This window comes from Panthera onca, chromosome A1 (genome assembly GCF_046562875.1).
Source record: "Panthera onca isolate mPanOnc1 chromosome A1, mPanOnc1 haplotype 2, whole genome shotgun sequence".
NCBI lineage: Eukaryota > Metazoa > Chordata > Mammalia > Carnivora > Felidae > Panthera > Panthera onca.
This window is the reverse complement of record NC_138339.1, coordinates 118,188,617-118,215,909: the sequence shown is the minus strand read 5'-3', so window position 1 is coordinate 118,215,909 and position 27,293 is coordinate 118,188,617. Positions and strand designations below refer to the sequence as shown.

The window sequence follows — 27,293 nt, the reverse complement described above, 5'->3', positions numbered from 1 at the left end:
TTTTTTAAGTTTTTGAGGAACATCCATACTGGTTTCCATAGTGGCTGCACCAGTTTACATTGCTACTGACAGTACACAAGGGTTTCCTTTTCTCTACATCCTTACCAACACCTATTTCTTGTCTTTTTGATACCAGTCATTCTGACTGATGCAAACGGATAACTCACTGATTTGGATTTCCCTGATGATTAGTGATGTTGAGTTTCTTTCCATGTGTTTGTTGGTCATCTGTATGTCTTCCGTGGAAAAATATCTATTCAGATACTCTCCCCATTTTTAAATTAGATTATTTGTGTCTTGGGTTGAGTTGTATGAGTTCTTTATATATTTTGCAAATTAAACCCTTACCAGATGTATCATTAGCAAATATTTTCCCCATTCAGTAGGTTGGCATTTTGTTTTGCTGATGGTTTCCTTTGCTCTACAAAACGTTTTTATTTTGGCATAGTCCCAATAGTTTTTTTTTTTTTCCACAGTTCGTGCTCACACAGGCCTGTGAATTAGTATAATTTTACTGATAATGACTTGGGTACTCAAAGAAGGCATTGGGCCTTTCCCAGGATCTTGCAGCTGGATATCAGGGGATTTGGGGCTCACATTTGGGCCTTCTGGTTCCCAGCCTAGTGCACTTCTTGCTACACCAGGCTGCTTAGGGACACCACTTATTGGGATACAGTAAATCAAGTTCAGAAGACAGATGCTTAAAAGGAAGTGAGTTGGAAGTCACTGGAGGAGGGTGTTAGGGAAGAAGAGGGCTTGGACAAGTCTCTGACCTTACCAAGGCTTGAGAGTGGGCTAAGCAAAGAGAAACTAGGGGTAAAATTGAGGAATGGTTTCATTAGCAGTGGAAGGAGAAGCCCAATAATTTATTTTTGCTTTTGTTTCACTTATCTCAGGAGACAGATACACAAAAATGTTGTTAAGGCTGATTCCAAGAGATTGCTGCCTATCTAATCTTTTAGTATTTTTATGGTTTCAGTTCTCAACATTTAGGTCTTCAATCCATTTTGAGTTTCTTTTTGTATATGGCATAAAAAAGTGGTGCACTTTCATTCTTTTGCATGCAGCTATCCAGTTTTCCCAACACCATTTATTGAAGAGACTTTTTTCCCATTGTATATTCTTGCATTCTTTGTCATATATTAATTGACCACATAAGCTTGAGTTTATTTCTGTGCTCCCTATTCTGTTCTATTAATCTATGTGTGTATTTTTGTGCCAGTGTCATACTTTTTAGATTATATAGCTTTGTGGTATACTTTGGCATCTGGGATTGTGATAGGCCCAGGTTTGTTCTTTCTCAGGGTTTCTTTGGCTATGCAGGTGTTTAATAGTTCTATAGAAATTTTAAGATTATTCTCATTCTGTGAACAATGTCATTGATATTTTGATAGGGATTGCATTGAATCGGTAGACTGTTTTGGGTAGTATGAAACATTTCAACAATATTAATTCTTCTCAATCTATGAACATAGTATATCTTTTCATTTGATTGTGTCATCTTCAATTTTTTTAATAATGTTTCACAGTTTTAAAATAGAGACCTTTCACCTCATTGGTTAAATTTTTTTCCTAGGTGTTTTATTCCTTTGATGGACGTGCATTTGAAATTGTTTTTTTAATTTCTCTTTCTGCTACGTCATTATTAGCATATGAAATGCAACAGATTTCTGTACGTTAATTTTGTATTCTTTAACGTTAGTGATTCATAAATTCTCTTTTTTGGTATAGTCTTTAGGGGTTTTATTTTTTATTTAAATCCAAGTTAGTTAACATATGGCGTAATAATGACTTCAGGAGAACTTAGTGATTCATCACTTATCTATAACACTCAGTGCTCATACCAATAAATGTCCTCCTTAATGCCTATCGCCCATTAAGCCCATTCCCTCACCCAACAACCCTCCAGCAACCCTCAGTTTGTTCTCTGTATTTAAGAGTCTCTTATGGTTTGTCTTCCTCCCTGTTTTTATCTTATTTTTTCTTCCCTTCCCTTTGTTCATCTGTTTTGTTTCTTTAATTCCATATAAGTGAAATAATTTGATATTAGTCTTTGACTTTTTTCGCTTAGCATAATACTCTAGTTCTCTCGATGTTGTTTCAAATGGCAAGATTTCATTATTTTTCATCACCAGTACTATTTCATTGTGTGTGTGTGTGTGTGTGTGTGTGTGTGTATACACACACACACACACACACACACACACACCACATCATCTTTATCCATTTGTCAGTGAGTGGCCATTTGGGCTCTTTCCATACTTTGGCTATTGTTGATAGTGCTGCTATAAACATTGGGATACAGCACTCCTATATCCTTTGGATAAATACCTAGTAGATCAGTTGCTGTGTCATAGGATAGTTCTAGTGTTAATTTTTTGAGAAACCTCCATACTGTTTTCCAGAGTGGCTGCACCAGTTTGCATTCCCAGCAGCAGTGCACAAGTGTTCTTTCTCTGTATCCTCTCCAACATCTGTTGTTGCCTGAGTTGTTCATTTCAGCCATGTGACGGGTGGGTATGAGGTGGTATCTCATTGTGGTTTTAATTTGTTTTTTCCTGATGATGAGTGATGTTGAGCATCTTTTCATGTGTCTGTCTGCCATTGGGATGTCTTCTTTGGAAAAATGTCTATTCATGTCTTATGCCCATTTCTTCAGTGGATTGTTTTTTGGGGTGGTGAGTTTGAGAGGTTCTTTATAGATTTTGGATACTAATCCTTTATCTGATATGTCATTTGCAAATATTTTCTCCCATTCCATCGATTGCCTTTTAGTTTTGTTGATTGTTTCCATCACTCTGCAGGTTTTATCTTGATGTGGTCCCAATAGTTGATTTTTGCTTTTCTTTCCCCTGCATCTAGAAACATGTCAAGTAAGAAGTTGCTGTGTGACCCAAGTAAAAGAGGTTGGTGCCTGTTTACTCCTCTAGGATTCTGATGGTTTTTTGTCTTACATTTAGGTTTTTCATCCATATTGAGTTTATTTTTGTGTTTGTAAGAAAGTAGTTCAGCTTCATTCTTCTGCATGTCGCTGTCCAGTTTCCCCAACACCATTTGCTGAAGAACTGTCTTTCCTCAGTTGGGTATCTTTTTTCCTACTTTGTTAAAGATGAGTTCGCCATATGTTTCTGGATCCATTTGTGGGTTCTCTGTTCTGTCCCATTGATCTATGTGTCTGTTTTTGTGCCAGTACCATATTGTCTTAACCATTACTGATTTGTAATACAGCCTGAAGTTCTGAAATGTGATGCCTCCAGCTTTGGAGGCATTTTCAACATTACTTTGGCTATTCAGGGTCTTTTGTGCTTCCATACAAATTTTAGAATTGTTTGTTCTAGCTCCGTGAAGAATACTGGTGTTATTTTGATAGGGATTGCACTGAATATGTAGACTTCCTTGAGTAGTATTGACATTTCTTCAATTTCTTTAATAAGCTTTCTATAGTTTTCAGTGTATAAAAAAATCTTTTACCTATTTGGTTAGGTTTATTCCTGAGTATTTTACAGTTTTTGGGTACATTTGTAAATGGGATTAATTCCCTGATTTCTCTTTTTGCTGCTTCATTATTGGTGTATAGAAAGGCAACCAGTTTCTGTACATTGATTTTTATATCCTGTGACTTTGATAAATTCATGGATCAGTTCTAGAAGTTTTTTGATGGATACTTGGGTTTTCCATGTAGAGTATCATGTCATCTGCAAATAGTGAAAGTTTGACTTCTTCCTTGCCAATTTGGATGCCTTGTATTTCTTTGTGTTGTCTGATTGCTGAGGCTAGGATTTCCAACTCTATGTTGAATAACGGTGGTCAGAGTAGACATCCTGTTGTGTTCCTGATCTTAAGGGGAAAGTTCTCAGTTTTTCCCCATTGAGGATGATATTACCTGTGGGCTTTTCATAAATGGCTTTTATGATGTTTAGGTATGTTCCTTCTATGTTGACTTTCTTGAGGGTTTTTATTAAGAAAGGATGCTGTATTTTGTCAAGTGCTTTTTTCTTCATCTATTGAGGATATCATGTAGTTCTTATCCTTTCTCTTATTAATGTGATGTATCACATGATTGATTTGAGGATATTGAACCAGCCCTGCAGCCCTGGAATAAATCCTACTTGATCATGGTGAATAATTCTTTTAAAGTATTGTTGGATCCAGTTGGCTAGTATCTTGTTGAGGATTTTTGCATCCATGTTCCTCAGGGAAATGGTCTGTAGTTCTCCTGTTTAGTGCTATCTTTGGTTTTTGAATCAAGGTAATGCTGGCCTCATAGAATGAGTTTGGAAGTTTTCCTTCCATTTCTATTGTTTGGAACAGTTTCAAAAAAATAGGTTTTAACTCTTCTGTAAATGTTGGCAGAATTCCCCTGGACTTCCCCTTGCCATTAAGCCCTGGACTCTTGTTTGTTGGGAGAGTTTTCACTACTGATTCAGTTTTTTTACTGGTTATGTGTCTGTTCGAATTTTCTATTTCTTCCTGTTTCAGTTGTTCTCCCCCTTTATCTTTCTCTCTGTGTCCTCTCTCTGCAAAAAATGGCTCCCCACCCTCCACAGCTTTTCTCTCCTCCAATTCACCTCTCTGCACTGTGTACCTGCCAAGTTCTGTGGCTCAAGTAATGCAGATTGTTGTGTTAATCCTCATCAATTTCTTACATGTTCAAAATGGTTTGGTGCTGATCTAGCTGCTTTGCAGGGACGAGACAAGCTGAAGGTCCCCATACTGCTCTGCCATCTTCACTCCTCCACTGGTGATCATTTCTAAGTGTTCACAATTGACACTGTATAAGAGGAAGGGGCAGGGCTCTGAGGCCTGTATTTACCCAAGGGTTATAGAGTGTGGCTTCTTCCAATGGGATGAAGTAGCACATGAAATTCAGGAGCTACCATTATAACCATTCTCCAAAGACCCAGCATCTCTGTTCCTACTTAGCTAGGCCTTAGTGGCTTCTAATATCTTTCGCCTTGGCATTTCCCTTATTAGGGATGTTTGATGTTATTGTAAAATACTGCTATTAAATTAATTTTGAAAATGTTTAGATCTCAATTGTCAGGGAGTGATCTCCCTGTTTGCAGGTGTCCTGGAACTATAGAGCCTAGGGCATATTTTTCTATGTTCTATTTCTTTTTGTGTATTCAAGAGGAAAATTGCTTCTATATATTTTCATTGAAGGGTTAGATTACACATAAATGTGTACAGAAAAAGAATGCTTTGAGTTTTAGACTTTACACTTTACATAACCAGTTTGGAAGAGTAATATTGGTGATAATGTCAAGTGCTTGCATTTATGTCACTCACTGACAAGTATTTATTAAATGTATATTATGTGCTAGGCAATATTCTATATGCTGAAGATACATCAGTAAAATCCCCTGTCCTGTGAATATACTTTAATGGGGAGAGACAGTATATGTCATGGCAATGACTGTGGTCTTGAGTGTTTTTGAGATGTCTTGACAGACTGCCTTATTAATACACACCCGCAAGCCTGTAGGATAATGAAGGGAAACTATTATTACCCAAATTTGTAAATATGAAATCAAAGATCAGATAGGTTATAGGACTTATCCAAGGTCACGTGGTTCATGTAAGGGACAGATGGCAGGACCTAATACATGCTACACCTGGGAGTAAGTCAGGCACAGAGCCACAGATTGAGTTACCTACTAATAATTCCTTGGAAGAGACTTAACTGCGTGATATATTCCATAGGCTGCAGGGGGTCTGCAGGGTGTGGTGGGAAGAGTGCTGGACTCAGAATCTTCTGGATAAAACCTCTAATGGGAACTGGGTGGATAACGGGAAAGGAATAGTTGTGCTAATACTTTTGTGTTCACGTTCATTGACAAAATACGTCTATAGTCACTTCTTTCACTTATCTCCATGATCATGTGAGATAAGCAGAATTTTGGGCTTTTCTCCATTTCTCATATCTGTGAAAACTGAATCTCAGAGAAGTTAAGTGACTTGGCTAAGACTACATGGTTAACCAATGGCAGAATATGTCATGACAGAGAAGTGCCAAAGCCATATTTTCTGTGTACATTTTCTCTTTGAAAATTCATCAGACTTTAGACTTGTAGCACTCACAGGAATGAGATAATCCTAGGTATGTTATTTATAAACTCTGTGTGTATTGGTCTAAAATAGTAGCAGTGGTCCCTTGTTGCAATGTCAGGTGCATTTCCTAAAACAGGCAGGCACACCACCTATACCCTCCCCATGAACTCAGCCTGGTTATTTGGGGAATACAATGTCTTTTCATTCATCCACTTCTTTCAGGAGGACTTGCAAGCTGAAATTTATTGGGAGCCTGGCTTCCCTTATCTGAGCTAACGAAGAGAAAAATAGGTTACAAGATAAATGCAAGGTAATCTTTACAAGTAATGGGATATTATTGATAGAGTCTACTCAGACTCAAGGCAGAATTTTGAAGTGGAGAATAATGGTCTTGTGGGTTCTTCCTTGTCCTTTTTACATACCAACTTAAAACATAATTTTTGGAATAGACAAGGTATACACAAAGGCTGTAAATGTGAAAGGTACAAAAGATTAGACAGTAAAATCAGAGACTTTTATTAGTAGAATATTGATTTTGGATCTTTAAAAAAAATTTTAGTTGACACACAACATTGCATTCATTTCAGGTGTACAACATAGTGATTCAGCATCTCTATATGTTATGCTTATCACAAGTATATCTACAGTCTATCACCATACAGCACTATTCCCTGTGCTATATCTTTTATTCCTGTGAGTTACTTATTTTGTAATTGGAGGCCTGTATGTCCCATTCCCCTTCACCCATTTTGCTCATCTGCCTACTTCCCTCCTCTCTGACAACCATCACTTTACTGTCTATAGAGGTCTGATTGTGTTTTTTGTTTATTCATTTATTTTGTTTTTTAGATTCCACATATGAGTGTAATTATATGGTGTTTTTCTCAGTCTGGCTTATTTCACTTACCATAATACCTCCTAGGTCCATCCATGTTGTTAGAAATGGCATGATCTCATCCTTTTTTATGGCTGTGTAATATCGCATTGTATACAGTGAATTTTTTGTATACACACACTTGTGTATATATATATATATATATATATATATATATATACACACACACACACACACACGTGTGTGTGTGTGTGTATATATGGTTATGTGTGTGTGTGTACAGGTACTTTGTGTATACACACACACACATAATCTTATTTACCTGTTGGTGACTTATAAGCTGCTTCCATATCTTGATCATTATAAATAACGTAGCAATAATCATCAATTGAGCAATGTTCAATCAATGTGCATTTATCTTATCAAATTAGTGTTTTCATTTTCTTTGGATAAATAACAAGTATTGGAATTCCTGGATCATGATACCTCTATTTTTAATTTCTTGGGGGAACCCTCAATAGTGTTTTACACTAAGGCTGCACCAATTTACATTCCCACCAACAGTGCAGGAGAGTTCTTTTTTCTTAAAATAGGAGACTTTTTCTGATTCCCTTCCCCAGTCACCCAGTTCCCCTTGCCATAGGCAATATGTGCCTTTTCTCCACAATTTTGGAATCACCCTTTTTGCTCCATTTCTTTCAGTTTGTTCACTAACTGTTCATGAAACCCAACGGTCTTCAAAGAGAAAAACTCATTCATCCATCCTAATCAGATAAAACAACTGATGTTAGGGTTTTAGTGGCTGATTATGTGGTATGCTTTGCACCTAGTGCTATTATTAATAGGGGTTTTCAATTCAAAGCATTTATTTAATGTACTAATTTTGAAAAGCATTATAAAAGTCATTTTTTTAACATTTATTTATTTTTGAGACAGAGAGAGACAGAGCATGAACAGGGGAGGGTCAGAGAGAGAGGAAGACACAGAATCCGAAACAGGCTCCAGGCTCCGAGCCGTCAGCACAGAGCCCAACACGGGGCTCGAACTCATGGACCATGAGCTCATTAACCGACCGAGCCACCCAGGCGCCCCTAAAAGTCATTTTTAAAGGGTGAAGCTAGATAACTTTATATCCTTCTTGAGAAAGCAGTATAGAATTCATTAACCTATGCTTTATTTTCCTCATCTATTAAATGAGAATGCTAATATAATATACCAATGTTTATCCCATAGAATTTTTATGAGGATCAAGTTTAGATGATTAAAGAACCTAGCAAAGTACCTGGAACATATTAAGTCTCCGTGATTATCATTGTAATTATCATCATATAGTTGGTGTCTAGATGTGTCTATCGAATGGTTTTACTTGGCTCCTGTGTTCCTAGAAGCAGGCACAGTCTTCACATCATTGGTCAGGGCCCAGCATTCATCAGTTGTCCTTAAGGAAAAAAAAACACAAGTAGTGATGAAATGTCAAGATGTCCCTTGAAAGTAGAAAGGAGTTGAAGAGACACGACTTTGGGCTAGAAGACAAATGTAGATATGTACATCAGACTGTTTACACTCCTCTCTTCACAAAGTGTGACCATTTCCACTGTAGAATCACATCTTGCTACTTACTTTAAAAAGACTTCAAACCCAACAACAGTCCTATTCTCACAGAGCTCCTGGGCCAAGGGAGCAGGTGTTAGGAGCTATTTCTGAGCTCCACTGTCTGTGTGAGCAGCCACTTGGAGCCAAGGCCATCAAGGCCTGACTGTCCTAGCAGTTCTGGTAGATAAGATTGCACTGATTTTTACTCTTCTGATACCAGAAAAAAAAACTCCAGCCAGTATGGGCAAAGGAAACGTTCAAGGCACCTTCCTTGCTCCTTTTCTGATTTTCTCTTGACTTTCTGTATGTGCTATAAGCAGTATTAGACTAAAACATTCTTTTTCTTACTTTCTGAGAAGGAATTCTAATTATTCTGCAACCCTTGTACCTGGGGGCTGAGGTGGAGGGTTTTATTGCTTTTTAATATCACTTTAATTGAGAAGCCATATCATGACTTAAATTATGGTTCTCATGTCTTCCATTTCCATTTTCAGCCCATAAAACGCTCAGTTAATAGCCAGAGATCATAGGTCTTCCTGAAAGAACAGGAGGAGCTGGCTTGGATAAAGGGGTGATTTCTCCAAGTTGAGGTGATCATTCAAAATCTCATTACGAATATATTTTTTGAAAATACTTCATATGTCCTGAGAAAGAATATTTCATAAAGAAAATATACCTCTTCATGGGGGGAGTACGTATGGGTAGGTTATGAGTGAAGCAGGCAAGGTTAATACACGTGTGCTTAATAGCAGATTGCCTGATGATCTTACAGAGAATGTATATTTTGGGTAATGAGACACTCTGTATAAGACACAATGTGCAAATGGCTTCCAAGACATGTAAAATGTATCCAAAAAATTTTCAAAAGGAAAACATTACCTTCACCACATCTGGTAGGATGGTTTTACTGCCTCACAGATCTGCAGAATTGCGTAAATCATTAACATTAGATGATGGCACATTTTTGTCATTTGTTCATCTAGGACCCATTTTCATTTAGTTAGCTATTTAAAAATAGATGTTAAGGCCCTAAGGTGGGAGCCTTCTTTGCACAAACAGGAAATTGCAAAACGGACAGTGTGACTGGAAGATTATTAGAAGATGAAGTTAGAGAAGTAGCCTGGTGCCATGCCTGTGCAGGACAAGGGTTTAATTCTATGTGAGATGAGAAGCCATTGGTGGGCGGGAGGGGGGAGGTGATTACAGGATTTGGTATGAATTGTGTTTTCAAATGACCACTGTCCTTGTTACTTTGGGAAGAACCTTAGCATGGGTAAGAGTTGGTTCAGGGCTGACATAAGGAGAGCAGTTAATATGCTGTTCGGATTCAAATGAGAGATGGTACCCATGTTTGATGTGAGGAGGTTGTGTTGGGAGTCAGGAATGGTGAATGGGTCTCAAAACTACATTGTGTTTTAAGGTTCACTGAGTTGTTGGCAGGATGGGGAGAAGTCAAGGTTTCTATAGTCCTTTTAATTTTGTAATCTGTATATGGTCTTCATGGTAACTGTATTTAAAGTATTTGAGTAACCACAGGTTTCATTTCCCGACAATATCAGAGACTGATAGTGTTTCTCAGAAATTTTTTCCTTCATTGCACTAACTGGTTCATTCTAAAGGTTTGCTTGATCAACCAAGAGAATTACAGTTACTTGCATTAGGTTTTCTGCACACCATCAATTCCAATAATTCTGATTAAAGAAACAAAAGACTGGGCTGTTGGAATTTTTTAAATGACTTTTTCCATCCTTGAGGAAGACTAAGAGTTCCATTAAAAAAAAGTATCACATGCTGTGATCTCTTGTGACTCAATTTTTAATTCACTACTTTATTTTTAAGGTTCACCCATAATGACATATACACCTAGAGTTCATTCATTTTCATTGCTGTATAACAATTTATTCATTTTCCTGGCAATGGTCATTTGAGTTGTATGCAGATTTTTGCTGTTAAAAACAATGCCGCTGTGATCATCTTTGTACATGCCTTCTGATGCACTTGGGCAAGAGTTTCTGAATGAATATGACTGGTAGTATAATTGCTAAGTCCTAGAATTTATTAAATAGTTCATCTTTAAAAGTATTCCCAATTTTTCAAAAGCAGTTGTATTGCTGACTATCGTCAGCAGTGTTTAAGAGATAATTAAACACTTGTCACACTTGATTTTGTCAATATTATCGACCTTTGCCCATCTATTGGGAATAAAATACTTCTTTTTTATAGATTTCTTGATCACTAATGAGGTTGATTATTGTATATTCACACAACATTTTATTTCTTCTTTTATGGAGTGCCAGTTAGTAAGTTTTGCCCATCTTTCTAGTGTGGTATTTTTTATCATTAATTTGGAGGAGCTCTTTAAATATAATGACTAGTCATTTTTGTAGCAAACACTTTTTCTCAGTTTGTAGTTTGATTTTCACATTCTTTTCTCTTTTGAGTAAGAGAATTTAATTTTAACGTAACCAGGTTTATACTTTTTTTTTAGTTTATTTAAAATCAAGTTAACATACAGTATGGTATTGGTTTCAGAAGTAGAACTCAATGATTCATCTCTTACATACGACACCCAGTGCTCAGCCCAACAAGTGCCCTCCTTAATGCCCTTCACCCATTTGGCCCATCCCCCCATACCCACCTCTCCTCCAGCAATGCTCAGTTTGTTCTCTGTAATTAAGAGTATCTTGCAGTGTGCCTCCCTCTCTTTTTGTCTTATTTTTCCTTCCCTTCCCCTGTGTTCATTGTTGTGTTTCTTAAATTCCACCTATAAGTAAAATGATACATTTATCTTTCTCTGGCTGCCTTTAGATGATACCTCTTCCTAATTTGCACTAGGGCCCGATACAGACTGGTGAAAACGGTGTCCCTAGGCCACCCAAAAACTGCTTTTAAAGGGGAAGGCACAATGATGGCCATCCATCTACTGACTTCCAGTTCATGGCTTCAAGTAATGTAAGGCAAAAATTCTCACAGCAAACGGATTTATTGACATCTCATAATTTAGTGGCTCACATAGCCCCTTCCAGGGATCTCTAAGGCACTCTCTGAAGGAGTGCTTTGTGAATAGAAAGAATGGAAGTGTATGGGGCTCAGGAGTGGCTGAGCCGGTTGAGCGTCTGACTTCAGCTCAGGTTATTTTGATGAGGTCCCAATAGTTCATTTTTGCTTTCGTTCCCCTTGCCTCTGGAGATGCGTTGAGTAAGAAGTTGCTGCGGCCGAGGTCAAAGAGGTTTTTGCCTTCTTTCTCCTCTAGGATTTTGATGGCTTCCTGTCTGACATTTACATCTTTCATCCGTTTTGAGTTTATTTTTGTGTATGGTGTAAGAAAGTGGTCCAGTTTTCCCAGCACCATTTGCTGAAGAGATTCAGCTGGAATGCTGAATCTATTCCATTGGATATTCTTTCCTGCTTTGTCAAAGATTTGTTGGCCATACATTTGTGGGCCCATTTCTGGGTTCTCTATTCTGTCCCATTGATCTGAGTGTCTGTTTTTGTGCCAGTATGTTATTCTAAATTCTTATTCAGATATATTGTTAACCTGTTTTGAGCAATTCTCTGTGATCTCTTCTTTACCTTTATTTTGGGGAGAATTCCTCCGCCTTGTGATTTTGGCTAAGTTTCTGTCCTGTGTGTGTGCTTAATGTTTATTCATTTTTTGAGAGAGAGAGGAGAGGGGAGAGTGTCAGAGAGAATCTGAAGCAGACTCCAGGCTCTGAGCTATCAGCAGAGAGCCCAACACAGGGCTCCAACTCATGAACCATGAGGTCATGACCTGAGCCCAAGTCAGACCCTTAACTAACTGAGCCATCCAGGCTCCCGTCTTTTGTGTGTTTTAAAAGCTTGTTATGTGCCCTACACCTGAAAGTACTACTATATTAAAAAGGGGTCATACACTGTGCAGGGGCACGGCACCCCAGGAAGTGTTTGGTGTATGTTGTATACACTCTACTGTTGCATTTTGGCTGTTCCTATCCCACTGGTCAATCCTCTGCAGAGCTCCTCCTTGCTTACTGTGGTGGAGTGGTTTGATCATCAACTAGGTATGAGCCCTGGAAAAAAAAAAAAGAGGGGGCCTGATCCCATAAAAAGAGAAAAAGGAAAGGGGAGAAAAGAAAACCAGAGAATCAAAAAACTGTAAGCCTAATTCCAGAGAAAGAGAAAGGAAAATAAAGAATAAAAGATGGGGAAAGTATAGAATAAAAATTACTGATCAAAATATATATATGTGTGTGTGTATATACATATACACACATCTATATGTATACATACACACATATACATATATATGTGTGTGTGAATTATAAAAAATCAGAAACTATGAGCCTGATTCCAAAAGAAAACAAGAGGAGGGAGGAAAGAAAAAAAAAAAAGAATTGTCTGTTGTTGCCTGGGGCTGGTGGCTCTGCTGGTTTGGAGGACAGTCTGGCTGCGGTAGGTCAGTCAGTCTTCCTCCAATAGATAAGCAGTTACCAGGCATAGAGGGGCGGGGTTTGGTGTAAGCGGGTCCCGCCTCCATTGGGAGCCACTGTGCTGCTCTCTGAAGTCCCACCATGTTGGTATTGGGGGAAATGGCACCAGCCCAATCTCTTCTCCTTGGACTGGGGATCTCAACCCACACTATTCAGGCAGTCTTCACAGAATAGCCAGGGTGGTCAGCTTGTCCTGAGTCCCAGTTCTCCTTGGTGCTCAGCTGGGATTCAAAATCAGGTGTCTTAAAGGACCTGGCACCATGTAAATCTTCTTCCCTGCTCCAGAGTAGAGCCTCTGCTGAAAGGCCTTTGCCTTTGCTGAGACCTCCAAGTTTTAGCTCCTGAGGCTATTTTCAAAAAAGAACTGACACTCTCTGTACTTCTTGTTCCCCAGTCTATGGTCCAGAAAGGTTTTCTTCTTGTACTAACTCAATGCTGTATTTCACACCCCTCTCTCTCTCTTTTTTGTCTCTGCACAGAAACGGTTCCCTCCCCTCCATGCCTATGCTATTTTATCTCCCCCAATTCACATGCACATACCTCAATCTTGCAAAGCTGTCTCCCTCCAACTGTGGAGATCCTTCTGCCACTCTGCCGATCGATTTCCTGGGTGTTCGGAGTGATCTGACCTCAATACAGCTGTGTTTGAGGGCTGAGGAAAATACCCAGCCCCCTACTTCTCCTCCATCTTAACTCCTCACTCTCCTACAACTATTTTTAAATGGTGATAGTAGGAAAAAAATCACACCCAGAAAGCTACTTGGTCCCTATAGACACGATCTCTCATGTTTATATAGCACTTGATCATTCACAAACCCCAAATATCTCCTCCTTTGAGATTCTACCTTCTCAGGAATAAACAAGACTGAATATATTCATTTTATAAATGGTTATACAGGATGTAACCACTTTGAAAATTGGGAAATACTCTCCATATGTTTAGGAACCTACCTGTAGACAAAAGTTGATAGGTAGTTGTGGCAAGCAAAAATTCTAAGATACTTCCTAACCCAGGATTCCTACTACCTGGTGAGCACATCCTCTATAATCCCCTCCCCTTAAGTGTGAGTGAGCTCATAAATATGATAGGATATAATGCCATTATTGTGTTACATTATGTGGCATTTTTTTTTCAGATGGAATTAAGTAATCAAAAAGGAATTTATTCTGGGTGCGCTTGACCTAACCAGGTGAGATTTGTAAAGCTGTCTGAGAAATTCAAAGTGAGAGAGAAATTCTGCTTCTGGCCATTAAAAGGAAAACTGCCATGCTGATGAGAGGAGGGCCATGTGGCAAGGTATGACTGGTGTCCTCTAGGAGCTGAGATCAGCTCCCATTTGGCATCTTTCAAGAAAGGAGGGAACTCATTCCTGTATCACAAGAAAATAAATTCTGTCAGGAACCTGATGTAAAGCGGATCCCCCAGGTGAGGACACAGCTGATCAAGACCTAGATTTCATCCCTGTAAGACCCTGAGCAGATGAGCAGCTAACCCATGTCTGGAATCCTGATTCACAGACACGTTGAGGTAATAAATGTGTACTCTTTCCATCCACCAAGTATGTGGTAATCTGTTATATAGCAACAAAATACCAATACACCGGTGCCTGGTTGCTTCCAACTTCTGCTCAGGTGACGATCTCACAGCTTGTGAGTTCGAGCCCCCATGTTGGGCTCTTGGCTCACAGCTCAGAGCCTGAAGCTGCGTCGGATTCTGTGTCTCCCTCTCTCTCTCTGCCCCTCCTCCACTTGCACTCTGTCTCTCTCTCAAAAATAACATTAAAGAAAACCAATACAGTATTGAAACAGGTTCTAGAATCAAGTCACTCACTGGCTAGTGACTGATTTGGGGTCCTATAAACTTTATGCCTGCCCCAGTTCTCAGGTCTAAGATCTGAATCAGTCTCAGCAAACACTGATTCACATTTTACCCTCTTTCTCTCTTCAACCATAGCAGAAGCAAATAGCTAGCAACAGAGAAGATAAACTATGTCAACAGTATCAAGAAAAGCAGCTCCAACCATCTCTAATGAGTCTATAGGAGTGCTGCATTTGACAAGGGTATCAGACAGGGTCTGAGTTGGGAAGCTTTGCAACAACACACTCCAGGACTGTGCTGTTTGCTATTCTGATTTCCTAGGGGACCAAGAAAAAGTTCAGAAGTGCACACAATTGCTGTCAAATCAGCTGCCCTACTTGTATCTCCCTGGAGCAGATACTGCTGGCTCTGGGTCTCATTACAGTAAATGGGCACTGTTTCCCCTACTTGTCACTTCTACAGGCAAATGAGGGGTGGGGGTGGGGGGCTCTTGGAAAGTGATGCAACTACTTCTAAAATTATTTTTTGAGATACTTTCTGATATCCAGCAAACACTGCCCCAAGTATGCAAAGGCCACCTTCCCAGCTTCCCTGTCGCAGAAGATAGGATCCCTTTCCTCCTCCCCTGGGAAGGCAGAGATGCCTCCATTCCTCTCAACAATTGCTAGAAATAGTGCCTAAAATGATATAAACCATTTGACATCCCCCCCCCCCCCCGTCTCATGCAACCAAGTACATTATATACATCAAGGTAAGAATAAAATCCAAGAAAACGGGTCACCTTTCTTTTTCTCTCATTGTGGGTAAACTTTTGGGAAAGGTAAACACAGATACAACTGTCTGCATGACTCCAATAGCCTCTAAGGTGGTCTTTCTGACTCCAGTCTTGTCTTCCAATCTCTATTTTCCAATCTGCTGAGAGCTATCTTTCTAAAAGACAAATGTAATCAGGTTCTGTAGACAGTCTGCCCCTCTGTATGCAAAGCAAGCATGGCTTAAAAGTTTTCTGGGCCCTAGAGATAAAACACTCTTTTGCATGACTTACAAGGCTCTTAAGGACCACCTGTCAGCCATCCCTCCCAGCTCTTATCTTGCACTCAGTGCTCCACCAATTTTGAATTAACTTGGAATTCTTAAGACCCACTATAATCTGCCTCACCTCTAAAACATACTGTTTCTTCCACTCAAAATATTCTTCCTCTACCCCTTTCACCTGATTTAACTCTGATTCATTCCCTCAAATGTTAGCTGAGAGTCATTTCCTCAGAAAATCCCTCTCTTTTCCCCCAAATGTGGACGAGGTCACTGTGCAAGAAGCTTTCTTTCCTCCCTGGCTATGGGGCCATTCAGCACACTAATGAAATTGCTTACTCATGGTTCTTTCTCACACTGGACTGGAAACTCATTGGATTTATCCAGTTCACTGCTTTTTCTCCATAACAGTATCTGGCACAGTAGGCATTAAATAAATGGTGTTGAAGGAAGGAAGGGAAAAGTGAATGAAGTCATTTTTTAAAGGACATTTCTGCACAAATTTTATTTGCATATTCAAAGCCCTCTAGAATAAAACTGCAACCCAGTTTCCAAACCTATCCTACAACATCTCTCCACGTTCTGTAGCATCCAGTCATAATGAAGTTATTTCTCATCCACACCCCACACAGTTCTAACTCTGAGCCTTTGTTCACATTGTCCCTTCAATAAAAATGCCACACAACACAATGCCACCATCAAGGCATTTCTTCCATGAACATTTACTTGGTTCCCCCGATGCAGAATTAATTTGTTTCCTCCTTGTCCTTACATCATGATCCTTGTGCCTTCGGTTTAGCACTTGGGAATTTTTGCCTTATTTATGTGTCTATTCTTTCAACCGAAATACAGATTCCTTAAGGACAGCAACAGTGTTTTAGTTCTCATCACAGAGCCTAAAATAATTCTCGATAAGTATTTATAATATTATGTAATATTTAGTCAAGTTAATGTAAGGTGATTATGTGCTTTAATATAGTTTTAAGATTAAAGGGAATAGCCATAATTTTTAAGATGATAATATAAACCTATAGATATTACCTGTATATATGCACCAATCTCTGAATGAATGTTTTGTATTCATTCCTTATCATCTACAAAATACATGGTAGTTATTAGTATCCCCATCTCACGATGAGGTAACTGACAATTTATGCAAGCTGACAAAGATCACATAGTGAGTAACTGGCAGATCCAAGATTGAATTTAAGCCTATCGGACCCCAGGGGCTGACTTTTTTCAACTAACACTGTTTTGAGTCATTCTTTGTGTGCAATATTACTCTAGAAGTTTGCATCATTTCAGTACCATAAGCCCCCGAGTAAAGCCTGGTAGTCTTATTGTGCTTAAGATGAACCAGGGCCATAGTTCCACAAAACTTCTCCTAGAGTCAGAGACATGCCTACTGTGGCTCACAGACCACCGGCTATTGATGGTCTGTGAGGAAGAGATTTGCTCCTCCAGGACACATATCCATCAGTGATACCCATTAACAGGGCAACACCAGTCTCTACCTGGTCAAGAATCCAGTATCTGGCTTTGGTATGTCCACATCCACCTACCTCAGATAAAGTAAATGCCTCCTCACCAGTGGCAACTGAACCATAAGTGTGGACTGTGAGAGAGAAATCCAAGGAAGGCCACCGAAAGCAACATGTGAGCAGCCAAAGCTTGGGGCTTTGTATTTTATCACATCTTTCAAGTTATTTTCCAAGTAGCTGGCATGTGTTCAACATGTTATATTCACTATCTTGCTTAATCCATACACCCTATGTGTTATTATTATACCCAATATAGAAATGAAAAAAGTGACACTTGGAGTTGTGAAATAATTTTGCATAGGGTGCCAAGCTAAGAAGGTGAGGAGCAGTAAACACACACAGGTCTGCCTAACCTCATAGCCCCACTTTGGGCCATTTTGATATAGTGCTTTTATTACGAGTGTCCATATCTTACACTGGCAACCAGCATCACCCAAGCTTATACCCAAAGAGCATGCTCAGAATTGGTCTCTTTCTGCCTACCTGCTCAAAACTAAACAAACAAACAAACAAAAAAACTCCCAGGCACAGCAACCCAAATAACTTCTCACTCCAGGGGCCGTCAAATACCAAAGCTACTTTCCAAAGCATCTGGGTGTTTGTCCCAAGTCCTGACCTATTTCCAGCTGTGTAATTACATTGTCTTTCAAATTGCCCTTGGGTGTTCTGCTGGGTGAAACCATAGCGCAGCCTATCCTCAACCATGGATCGATGTTGCCAGACACGCATTAAATGACTGTTTCTATACACCAGAAGAGGGAGATACATATCTAAAGGGAATAGAAATAATCTTCCACAGTTTCACAAGTTAAAACAATCAAAACTTGCCTGGGAGTTCTTTTGGGGGCAAGGATTCCATACTATAAGGCATATACTCTTAAAAGATTAAGCTAGTGATCAAACTGTGGCCTTTGGTGAAGTATTACTGAATTACTACATTTTTTAATGCAAGTGATTCCTTTCGAGGTGAGATGACCATTCTTTTCCCTTTCCAGTCTATTTCCACTATTTTCAAATTTTATCTTCTTGTCAACATTATGCCATTAATGGAAGGAGGAAGTGACATGCTAAAGGCATGAAGAGAATCAAAGAGAGAATAAACCTCCATCATTTATAGAGTATGAATGAAGGCCACTAAGCCTGCTACAGAAGGCTAGACCCAAAGACCCTTCCATGTACAATTATTTCACATATGGTTCAGATCAAAACTCATCTTTAAAAGATAGCCAGTCCTGAAGATATACTGAATTAATTATCATCACAACTAACTTTTAGTGGGTACCACATAACAAATATTTTACATGCATTATTTCATATAAACATAAAAATCCAATGAGGTAGACCCCCCATTTTTACAGGGGGGCACATGAAATTTCAAAAAGGTCAAGCTACTTGTCTAATGCTACACATATGAAATGGTGGAACCAGGACTCAAACCCAGGGGTCTCAGACTCTAGAACCTAACTTCTTCCTAACCTCCAAAATCTCCCCTGGGCATAGTCCCAACGACTAGCCCAAAATTGGGATTCCTCTCTGTCAAAGAAAGCAGTTCTCTGAACTGAATCACACACTTACTGTTCTAAGAAAATTTTATGAAGATGAAATGAATAATGGAAAACCAACTGGAAGAGAAACCCAGACTAAGACTGAAATGGAACATAAGGAAATGGAGAATTTGACATTCTTCTTTTTGAAGAGAGAGTGGAAGGCACCACGGAGGTCACTGGCTCCAAGTGCCTCTTTGAACAGATGAGACAAAAAGAAGTGACTTTTTCAAAGTCTTAGCATCACTGTAGTGGTATGAAATGTGAAAGCACCCAGAATCCACTACTGTCAGTATTACCACTGCTAGTATTGTTGTGATATTGTTACCACTAACATTACAGAGACTATTGTGTTAGAAATCCTGTTCCACACTGTGATCCCCACTAAATAGGCACTAAGAAGTACTGTGTGGCATTTGTGCTTCATGGATATGAAGATGGGACACACTACAGTGTATATTCAAACCAGGCCTGTTACCCTAAGGCAACATAGTCCTTCTGACCATAGTGTCACATACACACACATACCCTCTACCTCATCCTTTCATTAAGCAGTCTTCCAAGTAACAACATCTAAAATCATCTTACATATTTGGATGTTCACCCTCTGACCCTTCCCCTTTCTATGTTATGTAAGCTCGAGGAGAGCATGAATTACATCTTTCTGGGAAGTCACCATATCCCCAGAGCCATCAGTTAATGATTTATTGAGTTAAGGAAGATACCATTAACATCAGTCAGTGCAATGTATAAATGTTCCCTTTCATCCTGATCTGTTTGGACCAAGATCAATTCTATGAACAACCACCACCACCACCACCACCACCAAGATGAGGAGAACCCAGAACATTTCTCTAGTTTTACATCTTATCATGGGATCCCTCACATCATATTTTTACCAGATAAGCTTGTAAATAGCATACATCTTTTTTAGTACCTAGGAATCAGAGAAAAGTCCTAATCTATTATCCTTGCTTCTTTTTTGTGTATTGGAAAGGTACAGAAAAAAATATACAAATGAAAAAAATGTATTTGTAGCCATTGCTCAATATTTGCTAACTCCTGGCACAGGAGTTCGTGCCAGGTTGCACTGAAGCCAGCTCAAGCCAGGCTAAGATGCTATGTGAGATTTTAGATGATGGTTTTGACCTGGATTAGGTGGTGCTTATACTTCAGAGTCTATTCTTCAAGATAATCCACAATCAAATTAACATCACAATAAGCAATAAATAGATTTTTAAAAACATGTAATTTTGACTTTAAAAGACCAGTTATGAAGGTCCCTCCATAGGCTTTAAATTGCACTTAAGAGAAAGATAGCTAACATGTCCTACACAAAACTCTAAGGAGTTTTAAAACATTGGGTCATATTACATTGTTAATATTCAATCTCATAAAGATTTTAGACTCAGTGTGCTAGACGGTTTGGTAAGAGTGAGTTAATTCCTATAAAAACAGAACACAGCTTGAAAAATACAGAGAGGAGGACAACATGGGTGTGGGGGTGTAAAGGTATGAGCATTGGAAGCCTGTTGTTAAGATGTCCCATGCCAAATTCCCTGATAATTATAGAAGTTATCCAAACCAAAAGATCTGCCATTGGAATAATGACTTTGTGGTCATGGGACTATACTCTGGATCCACTGATAAGGTCATAAACATGGCACTTCAATGTCTCATCATGGCTCCAACATTTCTCAACTCAAATCTTAGTCTTTGATCCTTTTTCCTGTTCAATGTGATCTGAAAATTATCCAAATTTGATGAAAGGAAAGTACTAGGGGTTGGCCCTCAGAGATCTTTCTATGGTTCATCCAGTGTTTTATGAAAAAATTAATCAACATTCATCAATTGAAAATTCCATATTAAAGACAAAATCAGCTTTCCAGGTTCTCTTGAATTTCATTTTCTCTCTGGCACAGAGTCTATATTCCCAGATGGCAAAAAGCAGCTGAAACTGAAGATAATCTTCCCCCTTTGGGTAGGACATGTGCTCTATGATTTTACACAGTGTCCACCACCCTCTACTGTCTTCCAACCTTAAGGTCTGTGTTGGCATTTATCATTGCACTCGCACTGTATTTTTTTTTCCTAGTACACAAATGTTTCTTGGAATCAATCTGTCAAAAATTGGAAATCAGAAGATAAAAGAGGTATATTGTTTAAAATAAAAAATTCACTTGGAAAGGACAAGGCCAGAGTATTCAAGTACAAGTTGTCGGATTCACCCTCCAGATGAAATAAACTATAGTAATTATGAAGTTGTGATATTGACACATGAAAAGTAATAAGAATAGAATGGATTCAAGAAACAAAAAGATAAATAGATAAATGGCAATCAGACATACAGCATTACTAATCAATAAAGAAAGATGGCCCGTTCAACAAATGGTGAATATCAATATTATAAAAATAAATTATAATCCTATTTTATACCAATTCCTAATGTGTTTAAGTCCTAATTGTAAAAGACACAAAATTTCAAAATGTGAGAAAGTATAGAATATTACCTTTAGGATATTGGGTTACCAGACAATTGCTTCAACAATATAAAGTACAAGTTATAAGAAAAAAAATATTTATTTTTTTTAACTTTTTTAAATGTTTACCTGTACTTGAGAGGGAGAGAGAGAGAGAGAGAGCACTACAGTGCATGAGCTGGTGAGAGGCAGAGAGAGAGACAGAATCTGAAGCAGGTTCCAGGCTCTGAGTTGTCAGCACAGAGCCTGAGACAGGGCTCAAACTCAAGAGATCATGACCTGAGCTGAAGTTGGACATTTAACTGACTGAGCCACCCAGGCACCCTGAGAAAACATTTTAAATGTCAAATTTATCTGTAACAGTTCTTCTAAAAACAAAAAAAGCCACCATATCTAGGTTAAAATGTAAACTTCATTAATAAGAAAAATGTAAAACAGTAACAAGATGTCATTTTGCATATATTTATAACTAAAAAAAAATGTAAACTTGACAATACCAAGTGTTGGTTATGATGTAGAGAAATGAGGACTTTTCATACACTATTAAGGAAAAAAGAAATGATTTCACCACCCATTTTGATAAGGAATTGGGTATAACTAGTCAAGTGTGTATATCTTTTTTTTGAACTATTGGTAAAGAATATGTGTATACCTTTTAGTTTAGTAAGTCCACTTACAGGTATATCCTCAAACTCTTGTACATGTGCTAAGGAGACATGTCCAAGAATGAAGTAGCACTGTACAGATCAACATATTATCTAACCTATAATGTCAGATCTTTTTAAAGTGAACTTGAATGTCATTTATAGAATTAAACACTAAATAATGTTTGCCAGTTTTCAAACAATGCTATATTTTGTTAATAGACCCATGCATATATGGAAAAAGTTTTCATTGATGAAAATAATTAAACTTCATCTTCAACATAAAGGTTATCTTTAGTAAAGGAAGTTGACTAGGATGGAGTTTCCATTGTTTATGTTTAAGACTGAGTTGTCAATATATGATTGATTCTTTGAAGATAATTTTTCTTTTCTGTTTTTAGTATTTTCTCCTTGGCCTTGGTTTAACTCAGTTTTATTAGGATGGGTCTAGTTCCATCTTTGTATTTTCCTGCCTAGTATTTGTGGCTCTCCATCAATTACCTGAGTCAATGACTTGACATATTTTTTTCTTTTACAGTTTAGAACAATACTTGATCACTATATCTTCAAATACTGCTGCAGCTTCTCCACTCTTTTTCTAGGCCACTCTCTACATACATACAAATGTATATATGTACCTTACATATATTAGATCTTTAGAGACGTGTTTAGTGAATCTTTCACCCTGTTTTATTTGTCTCCTACTCTATCTTCTATATTTCTCTTCCTTCTCCTTTTTTATTTGCAGGTCTGTTTATTTCCTCTCTCCTATTCTCCTATCACTCATTCTTTCATCAGCTTTGTCTAAGATGATATTCAACCTGTCCACATAATTCTTCATTTCATTTGTTGTTTTTATGTACCAAGTTTTCTATTAGATTCTTTTTTTTCCAGTTTCCTGCCAAAGTTTCCCTGGTCATCTCTTAATTCTTTGAATGCATTAATTTTAAGTCTTTTAACTAAAATATCTGGATCTCTTGTGGATTGATTTTCATTATCTGTTTTTAATATCTGTTTTCAATCGCTTGCTTGCTTACCATAGTTTTGATAAAATCTCAGGAAATTCTTAGCCTGAAATTTTCATTATTATATATGAAAAATAGAATATCTGTGACTCTGATTGATGTTATCTGCCTACAGTGTCCCTAAGAATAATCATCTAATTACAGAGTGGGATAATTCAAAGTTGGGCTTGAGTTCCCTGTGAACGCTAATTGATTTCCAATCCACTTTGACTCCTGGAATCTTCACTAAAACCATAGAATTTTACCAGGGATATTATTGCTTTACAAACTCTGAAATCCCATTTTTACCCCTTAGCCTGATTAGTATTCTGAATGCTGCATTCAGTTTCTCAGGCCCTCAGCCACTATTTTTAAAATCAATGATCACTCCAAGGAGAGAAGTAGCACCAAATACTGTGAAATTCTCTCCTCTTTCAGATCTTTGTCCTTCAAGTCTTCACTTTCTTGGTGGCTCTATTAGGTCTCCAACTAGAATTTCTAAATTTAATATCCAGCCCTTTTAGTTGCCTTTATCCAGAATTTTGGTCACAAATAACATGATCTAAAGTCAGAAGCAGAATACATCCAAGGTCAATTTTGAGCATGTGAAAAGCCTGTATATAGATCTTGATGGACTCAAACATATTCTGTCAATTGGTTCAAAATTTATTCAGCCATTTTCACAAGGTGTAACAACAGGCAACAGAAATGAACTTACTTTATTTTGACATAGAGGGTCTTCACAGGAAAAAGTTTAGAACTCAATATCATGCCTTGACTTTAACTTATTTGCTGTGATACCCTGGGAAAATGACACAAACTCTCTGTTCTTAGTCTTATGTATAATAGAGGGTAATAGCACATTCTAACTGCCTCATCAGTTTGAGATTCATTAAAACAAACAGATAAAAGCACCAAGTACGGTGCCTGGCCCATAATAGATATTCACTATATACTAGTTTGGTAATTGTTGAAATAAGAGATTATTGTTTATCTTGCTATTGAAAAGTTTACTGCTGAGGGGCACCTGGGTTGCTCAGTCGGTTGGGCATCTGAGTTCAGCTTGGGTCATGATCTCACAGTTCGTGGGTTCAAGCCCTCAATTGGGGTCTGTACTGACAGCTCAGAGCCTGAAGCCTACTTTGGTTTCTATGTCTCCTTCTCTCTCTACCCACACCCCCTACTCATACTCTGTGTTTCAAAAATGGATGAACATTAAAATTTTTTTTTTTTAAGTTTACTGCTGAAACTCCAAAGCAAAAAGTTCTAATAGGCAGCAATAATAGCTGACTCAAGAGAATTCCCAGCATACATGCAAGGATTCGTTGTTCGTTTAGGGAAGCTGGAACATAACTATCCTATTCTATCCCTTAAAATGGATCCAGAGTGACTTTTGTTAAAATAGTTTATCAGTGTGGAAAAGTAAAGTTTTCAAATTAACATGACAGAGGCGCCTATCTGACTCAGTTGGTAGAACATGCATCTCTTGATCTCAGAGTCCTGAGTTCTAGCCCCGCATTGGGTAGAGAGATTGCTTAGTTATTTACTTAACTAAAAGGACAAATCAGAGATGACAATTACTCAATGACTCTACCCTCGGGCCTCATCAACGATATGTTGGCTGTAGGTGAAATGAGCTCTTAGGTAATGCCAGCTACATCAGGCACAAACTCTTGACTCCCTGAAGGTTGACTCTGTCTCAGAGACAGCCTACGGAAGGCTACTTATCCAAAGAAAAAGGCAGAGGCTCCGTAGATCCCCTCTTTGTTCATGGAATTTCCATTCTTTCATCTGTGATACATTAAGTCCTCTACATTGTTTTTTCTTTCTGCCTCCTCACAACATCCCAGTAATAGAGGTGCCATTATCCCCCCTCCTGTATTCTACAAGTTGATACACTCACTGATGCTTAAGTATATGCCAGGCAATTCGGGCAGCATTTTTTGAGTACCTATTATGTGCCAGGCAATGTACCAGCCACTAAGGCCACAAGAGTGAACAAGACCACATCCCTGCAAAGACCTTGAGCTAAGGCAAGAAATCAAAAGCTGACACTCCTGAGCACACGCTCTAAAACCTCTCCTTTTACTGTCAGACGCTGATGTGATCATTGTTATAACAGTGAGGAAAAAATACGAAAGAAAGCAGAGTGAAAGCAAAACCCTGATGGCACAGACTGAGAGATCACACTGCCCCTTCCAATTGGCAAAACATATTGTTATTCCCTGGATCACATAGAGTGCTCACCAGTAGCCCAGAATTAAGGTCAGCATCACTACCTCCTTTCCATCTGGAACCACATCCTCCTTTCCACCTTTCCTTTGTAGCTGCCTCCTTTTAACCTTAGTTCACAGTTAGAAACTTCATGCATCTTTTGGACTACAGACAATAACATTACACCAGAAGTATGTACTATGATAAACATCATTACAATAGCAGTCATATTGCAATATACACATGTAACAATAGGTACCTTAAATTTATATACTAATTGTCAAATTTATCCAATAAAAATAAATACCAGAATAAGCAAAAATAAATAAATAAACCTCCTAATTCTCATTTCACCCTTGCATACATTTTGTGTCCATTTTGCTCAGCACACCAAAATACAATTTTGTTTTAAGGCAAGGCCCAGAGAAACTACCACGGTACTTTGCACACAGTAAGTCCTCAACAGTTGTTAGTTAAGCTGATATTCAGATGCAGGCATGGGCCTAAATGCTGGAAAGTATGAACAGTCCTAACTACAAGCTGGGAGGAGTTAAGGGGCAAAAGGATTCTCCCAGCTCAGAAGAAGAGGGGGCTGCTAAGTGGCATAGCGGGAAGGCGAGGTCCAAGCAAGCCTTTCTTGTACCATTCTTTAAACTGCTTTTTCTTCCCCCTAACCCTTGGGTGGAGGGACATGGACTTCAGAATGTGACCTCTCGGTACCCAGCCTCATGTAAATGTACTATCCATTTTTCTAGATAGAACAATTCAAATAAATAGAAAAACATGTTTTTAAATTATGCTTTTTGGCTAGGAAGAGAAAATAAGAATTGCCCTATTTTTGGGGAATGCCAACCAGATACCTCCGGGACTTTGCAAACCCCTCTATCAATTACATGCACTGAGCAAGCAGCAAGGAGACATTTGTTAATTGGAACTCTAATGACCAGCTTTTACCAATATCTAATTTAGGGCTACTGTCAGAAGCTGGGCTCATTTTCTCAAATAAGGAGGATAAATACAAGACTTTTAGCAGTGCAGGAAAGAAAAAGTCCAACTGTCAGGTGACTAAATCACAATATTTGGATAATATTTTCTGCTATTATTTACATTTAAACTAACACACACACACACACACACACACACCCCATCTCACTTTTACCCAATATTTCCAGCATTCAGACCATCACTAGCTCAGTTAGGCAGGGACAGTAGAGCTTCCTGGAAAAAGTGATATTTGATCTGATTTACAAAGGTGAGTAAGAATTCCAAAGGAATTCCAAAAGAAGGGGAGCCATTGTGAGTAACCTAACACAGGTTCATTTAACACTATCCCAATTCTTATTTGTTTTTATTTTTAGTGAAAATGTAGTATCCAAGTGGGTCTAGGTGGGAAAGGATTGGAGAAACATAGCAGGAAGGCACTTAACGCCTAGAAAAACCCCTGTAAAATATGAAACAGTAAGTCTGGTGGTAGTAGTACCTACTGGATACTGAGCTACTAAGTCGTAGATAGCAGTGAACATTTTACACATATTATTTCATCTCTGCTCACAGAAATTACCATGGGGAACATTACTTCATTTTGAAGATAATAAGGCTCGGGTTTATAGAAGGTAAGACTCTCAGCTAAGGGTTCACAGTTAATTGTGGGGAGCACCAAGAATCACAGAGATTTCTCTGGAGGCCAGACAGTGCAGTGGTGAAGAGTATGGGCTCTAGAGTCAAAGCAAGAAAAGTATCCCAGGACACAAGCCTCCCCTAGATTTTTGTGTGTGTTTTCTTTTTTAAATCATCAAGTGTTGAATTCGATCTTCTTCACAACCCCTCCTAGCTCCATGCTCCAGTCTTCGCAGTCTGGCCCAGGGCTGGACCACACCCCCCATCATTCTTCTCTTTTATGATCCTCCTGCACCAGCTCCCAGCCCCCTCTCCCAGTTCTCTAGACAGAATAGAGCCCAAAAGTGAATCCAAGAAGAAAGCTTCTGGTTATATTCTATCACTGAGGGGGAAGCTGGAGAAAAAAATGCACTCCCTCGATGGCTGCAGTATTAACAGTAGGGCTTGCTG

General features: G+C 38.5%; 1 long non-coding RNA gene across 2 annotated transcripts in view; it reads right to left on the bottom strand.

Annotated features, from left to right (window-relative positions):
- Positions 1–27,293, bottom strand: part of LOC132681409 (uncharacterized) — a 95,962-nt gene that overhangs the window by 24,155 nt on the left and 44,514 nt on the right. For both annotated transcript variants that reach the window (XR_009611047.3, XR_009611048.3), the window contains one exon: positions 8,169–8,324. This is a non-coding gene — a long non-coding RNA (uncharacterized LOC132681409). The remainder of the gene's footprint in view (positions 1–8,168; positions 8,325–27,293) is intronic.